This window comes from Gossypium hirsutum, chromosome D10, assembly GCF_007990345.1.
Source record: "Gossypium hirsutum isolate 1008001.06 chromosome D10, Gossypium_hirsutum_v2.1, whole genome shotgun sequence".
In the NCBI taxonomy this organism is placed as follows: domain Eukaryota; kingdom Viridiplantae; phylum Streptophyta; class Magnoliopsida; order Malvales; family Malvaceae; genus Gossypium; species Gossypium hirsutum.
Window position 1 is genome coordinate 27022517 of NC_053446.1, and position 6448 is coordinate 27028964.

Here is a 6448-nt window from a genome sequence, read left to right on the forward strand (position 1 = left end):
ATTTGTACCAGAAACATCCATGTCGTCTAAAGAGACGTTAGCTTCGCAGTCATAGAATGTGTTTCTCTTTTCATTCATATCTGTAGTACGTTCATCCTCAGCATGTATTTCTTCAAGAACATCAGCAGCTGTTTAAGCGTCTTTCCCAGTCGCTCGATCTCTTGCATATATGGCAGTAAGCTGGTCGTAGTAAGGGAAAGTACGATGTCTGAACTGAGCGGCTTCTTTGTGACTCTAAAAAAATGAGGAAATCATATTAGTTATAAGTTTTGTAAAAAAATAAATAATTACTTGAAATACATTTTACCTTTACATAGGATTCCCAAACTGCATCTTCAGCAACAACGAGCTGCCTATGCTCGTCCCAACCAAAGCCACTATTGTTTTGGCCATTAAGCATGTCGTAGACGACTGACCATTCCCTTTTTAGGCACCTAATCCGAGATTCAATATTTGGTTTCGCCTTCAATATTGCTCCTGGTAAAGCCTTTTCTAGCATTTTCTCTAGCTCGTTCAAATAACCGGCTTTGAACCCGGTATCGGCATTAAATGTTCCTACATTGTGCAAATCCACCATGCAAGAAACCAAGGCTGCATCTTCTTCTGGAACCCATTTTCTTTTGCTTCCTTGAGAAGCTTGAGAAGAAGCATGTGATTGTGGAACACCTGACATATTTATCTTAAGGAAAAAAAAACAAATTAACATTATTTACTATTTTTAATATCATGAATCAAAAGGTGAACAGTTTATAATATTATATCGTTAATTTGATATAAATTTAAATTTATAACACATGCTGAATGAAAAGATAATTAAATTATAAATGAACAAAGTTTAGTACAATACAGAATTTTAATCAAACACCACCAAAGTTTCATAAACTAGATACATAAAGTAACATCAATAAATCAATTCAAACTCAATTTGTCCCTAAACCTAACTAATTTCTAGATGCTTGCCATTAATCGGACATTTGGTTGGCTAGTTCCATCCTCCAAGTAGCCCAAGCATCCGATGGATGAATATTTGTGATATTCGGTTCATCATCATCCACCACATTAGTAGGTAATCCTTCTCCCACCTCCGCTTCAATGGGATCAATACTCATATGGGTTCAAATAAAATTATGGAGCAAACAACATGCAATAATAATTCTATTGTGCACCCTTACAGGATAAAACGATGGACTCCTAAGTATTCCCCATCTAAGTTTTAATAAGCCAAAGCATCTTTCAATAATATTACGTGCTGAGGCATGTTTCATATTAAAAAACTCTTGCGGAGAACTTGGCTGATAACCCTGACGCCACTCGTTCAGATGATATCGCTGTTCTCTAAATGGTGCAAGAAATCCCTCACAATTTGTGTATCCAGCATCAACTAGATAATAACAACCTATAAAATAATTTTTTTTTAAAAATGATTAATTTAGCACACAAAGTTTGATCTTAATGAATAATTCAAATTCCTCAACTATACACTTTACCATGAGGAACTTTTAGTCCATGTCTTCTACTAATGGCATCTCGAAGCACCCGTCCATCGGCAACTGAACCTTCCCAACCAGGAAGAACATAAACAAATTGCATCTCAGGTGTACAAACACCTAGAATATTTGTTGCTATGTCACCTTTTCGCGTTCGATATCTAGGTTTATCAACTGTTGGAACCCTAATCTTGATGTGGGTTCCATCAAGAGCACCTAAGCAATTCTATATCACATGATATAAAACCTTGAGTTAGAATACTAATTTAAATCTAAATCAACTAAATGTTGTACAAGCTATATATAAAACTCAGTCCAATACCTTAAACCATTTCCACATTGTGTCAGAAGAATCGGCTGTAATTGGGTCCGGCTTTTTAAATAACACATATTGTAAGCGTATGACAGCATTTAAAACACTATGAAATGCTCTGCTAACAGTTTCCCCGGACCTTCTAAAGTGATGCTTGATAACTCGATTTTTCAGGTGATGGGAGATGATATGTAAAAATATTGCTACTTGCTCATCAACAAGCATGAACCTTGACAACTTCAATCCCCCTATCGATTCTAACATCTCACATAGTTTAAAAAAGGCAGTTCTATTCATCCTAACTTGTTCAATACAGGTCTCGTCACTAGCATATACAAGCCTTTTCACATAATCCCGTTTTGCATAAAAATCTAAGGTATAGGACCTAATCCTTTGTCTATGTAGACTAAGGCTGGCACCCATTCTAAATAAGAACCAAATCGCAATTCTATAGATTTCCAACCATATTGTCACAGCAATACCAATTCTTTTACGCCTCACACTTTGTGCAATTAAAGGCAGACGAGCCATTACTGCAACATTTTAAAATTAGAACACACTATCAAAGAATTGAAGTTGCAATTACACATTATCAAATAAAAATAAACAGCACAAAATTTAAATAAAAATAAACACACAAAACTTTTTTAACATTTTAAATTTAAATTTCATTTTGTAAAAATATATATAACTTAGGAGTGATTTAAAACATATTATTTGTTATGGGTAATGGAACAGACAGAGATTGCAGCTGCCATAAGGCATTTCTAAAGATTCTTGAACTTGTTTTACTGCTACATTTAATTTCTTCTATGTATCACTTCATCAGATGGGTGGGGTGACTTGTCTGTTTTTATTACATGTCAAAACTGACATCTCATAGTGGACTTTTCTATTTGGCAGTCGGTGAAATGAAGATTGTTAATATTTGCTAATCTTTCCCCTTTTAAAGTGGTTGAGAGAGGCTGAAGAAGAAGAGGAGGAGGATGAGTGAGACTACTGGTGTATTGGCAGGTATGAAAATATAGTCTGCCTTTGTTTGCAATTTTTGCTTTTCATGTGGCTAATAAAGTATTGAAACATTTTGATAGTAGTCCATATATTCAGATTTACTTATTGCATTCTTTTTTCCTTTTAGAGTAATAGAATTTCAGTAGACAAGAAGGATAGTTGTATGGATTAATATTAATTTTATTTTTAAGTAATATTGTCAAAAATGAATTTATATTACCTCAAAAATATTGTTATAATATATTTACGTTCCATAAACATGTAAAAACATTATATTCTAATACTGTATGTTATAAAAAATTTTAAAATTTCATATGAATAATGTGTACATTTTTAAAACAATAGTTTAAGGTAAAGGTCATTGTTTTTAAAGATTGTTTAAAAATTATATTTTTTGCATTATGTTACTAATCGGATTCCGTTTTTAAATTTTAAATTAAATATTTAGAAGTACGCAATACTCCTATCTTGTTCTACAGTTAATTTAATTGAAATTTTTAAAATGTAGTTTAACATATTTTCTAGAAGATCATATTTAATTTTAAACATGTTATGTAATTCTTAAATTTTGAAACATTGTAACAGTTTTAATAAATTCCGAAAGTAATTATGTACTAAATAAATACATATATATACATATTTATAAAAGTATTATCAAATTTAAATTGTAACTATTTTTCATTCTTTAGGTCAAAGTAGACGTTGAACACACACACATATGTATATATACACATTTTGAAAAGTATATGCTAAACATATAGATACATGAAAGCAAAATCAAGAGGTCAGGACAAGAGTAAAAGCTAATGATGGACTCCTTTTGTAGCCTTTGTTAAGCAATTAGCCATCCTATCGTATTCTCAATGCATATGTGTAATACCAATATCTCAATATCAATGCAACAAGTGTCCAATGGCATGAATGACATACAAATTCAGTTGTTGTATCATTAGAGTACCCTTAACATGATGCAATGCTTCCAAACAATTTATTTCTAACAACACATCACAACGGCTATGGATTTTCCGAAACAACAAAGTATAATAGAAAAATTATTATACTTGTCAAAAAATAAGATGAAACAACAAAGTATAACAGTCAAAATTTCATACAAAATCTCACTGTCCAGCAGTACAATTTTTCAGTGTTTCAAACCACATATCAACGCATGCCATAAACTTGACCTAAACGCATAATTAACATACCCTAAGCCATCTTCTATTAGGTAAAAAAGAAAAGAAAAGAAGACGAAACAAATTGAAATATCTTTGAATAATCAAATCAAATAAAACGAAATATTGGCATTGGAAGTTGATTTTCCTATAATAAGAGGGGGACTGTGGGTGCAATTATCAAAGGCAAAAGGTAGGGTCATAAAACGCAAAATTGCTTATGAAATGGAATAATGGAAACAAGGTCCCAATAATGCTGCTTGGATGTTGGGTAGGAATTAATACTTGATCCAAATTTTAGACTGGTAATGACATGGTGGATCACAAAAAACAAAAAACAAAAACAAGAGTCCAAAGATTGACAACCCTTTTTCATTTGTATAAACAGAGATTGTTTGTTCTTTTATTCAACAGTTCGTCCAATATGATTGGGTTTTCTTATTCTTGGTTTACACATTTTATTAATCGAGTTCAACAACTCATTTCCAATAAAATTATTATCTCTAAACCCAAACCAATTCAGATGGAACAAATAACCAACCCCAGTAGAAATTTCACATTACCCTTAAGCTAATAAGTTTCTTCCAATAACAGTGATATTCTGGCAAGTCCAAATTGAAGCTCCTAATAAACAAGGGTTGGCGTCGAGTTTTATCATCTGGTTGTCATTTCATGCAAGCAAATTGGCTGGCAAATGGGGCCATGTAGCTCTCCAAATATCGCTTGCCACCTTTGACTTGCATAATAATATCACTACCTTTTTTAGAAGATAAAATTGCAGACAGGTGGGGAGCACATTAATAGGGGAGTTGAGAATGTAAACACAGGCTTACAGCTTATAACAACGGTGTTTACCTTAATGGGGATTTATGAATGACATACAAATTCAGTTGTTGTATCATTAGAGTGTCCTTAACATGATACAATACTTCCAAACAATTTATTTCTAACAACACATCACAACGTCTATGGATTTTCTGAAACAACAAAGTATAACAGAAAAATTATTATACTTGTCAAAAAACAAGATGAAACAACAAAGTATAACAGTCAAAATTTCAAACAAAATCTCACTGTCCAGCAGTACAATTTTTCAGTGTTTCAAACCACATATCAAACATAATACAATTGGTGAATCTGGTTGAAGACTACACACATGAACATGCCACAATCCAAGGCAAAGGCAGGCAAAGAAATGAAAAGTTCAAGATTCATACCTCAAACCAAACGCTGAGACTGAGAGAAAAAATGAAGCAGTGGATCACAAGAATCAGCAGTGAATTACAGCTGCAGCTATGTCATTGAAAGCAGCAGTAAAGGTTTAGACTTGTTCACGGAATTTACAAAGTTAAATCAACAAGAAGCATGATTCAACAAACTGCTACAAACTTTCACAAGAAGACAGAATTATTAAAACATGAATTTTTAAAACAACCAAAAATCTAAAATCTGAACTGTAACAAGAAAAACAACTATAAGAAAAATGGCGAAAAAATGGTTTGAAAAGCAAGAACCCTTACCAAAGAAAAAATGTTTGGTCTGCATTCGGTTGCTGTTGCTATTGCTTTTTCACAATTGGCTTAACAATCGTCATCGTCTTTCTCTTTTTTTTGTTTAAATCCAAATAGCAGAACATGATTTAACCAAACCAACAAAAAACAAAAAACAAAAAACAAAGAACCCCCAAAAAGACCGTAACTGTGTAAAAATAGGCCTAAATTCAAAGCTGAGTAGACTAATTTTGGACTTGAAAAGAGTCGCTCAATGCTAAAGTTAAAGAAACAGAGCCATACCTCAGAGGAGGGAGATGCAGCAACCTGTTCGAATGGAGTATTGAAAGAGGAGAAGGATTTAGGGCTGGGTTTTTGAAGAAAGGGAAATTTTCACTGGCAACTGCTGTTGGGATTACTCACAGGCGATCTGAGACAGTGGAGATTTGGTTCGAAGAAAACTGCTGTTGATGTTGGGAGGGAGAGGGTGGGGTGGAGCAGCAGATTTTGGCTGGGGAGGGTAAAACAGAAACGATTAGCTAATCTTTACTTTTGGAACGGAATGGCTAATCGTTGTTGAAGCAGAGAAAATGAGGAATACATCCATGTTGTAATAGGCCTGTAATAGGCAATACATCAAACCAAACATGGGATTAAGTGGGGATTAGTGGGGCCCACGGAATAGGGGTGTAATGGCTAATCCATTACACCAAACCAAACATGTTATTAGTTGTTTTAATGTGCATGCGCGTAGCCAGTCAGCTTACCAAAATTATATCAAAACAATGTTGGAAAATCATGTTTGGAAAACACAACGAAAAATAGGTTTAAAGGAAAAACCAAAGTTTAAATTTTTTTCCAAAAACAAGAACTTGGTTGTGTTATCTAAAGTAAAAAAAATACTTAATCAAAATCGTACCTTTATGATTCATCTAGGATGAACGCTTCAACCGATTAGTCTTCTCGGCTATCCTC

At 33.3% G+C, this 6448-nt stretch overlaps 1 long non-coding RNA gene across 1 annotated transcript; it reads right to left on the reverse strand.

Moving 5' to 3' along the window:
• Positions 1–307: 307 nt before the first annotated feature.
• LOC107915021 (uncharacterized) lies at positions 308–6099 on the reverse strand. The gene is made up of 3 exons (XR_001689159.2): positions 5504–6099; positions 5201–5276; positions 308–679 (listed from the first exon to the last, which is right to left on the reverse strand). It is a non-coding gene; the product is annotated as an uncharacterized lncRNA (long non-coding RNA).
• Between the last annotated feature and the right edge of the window lie 349 nt (positions 6100–6448).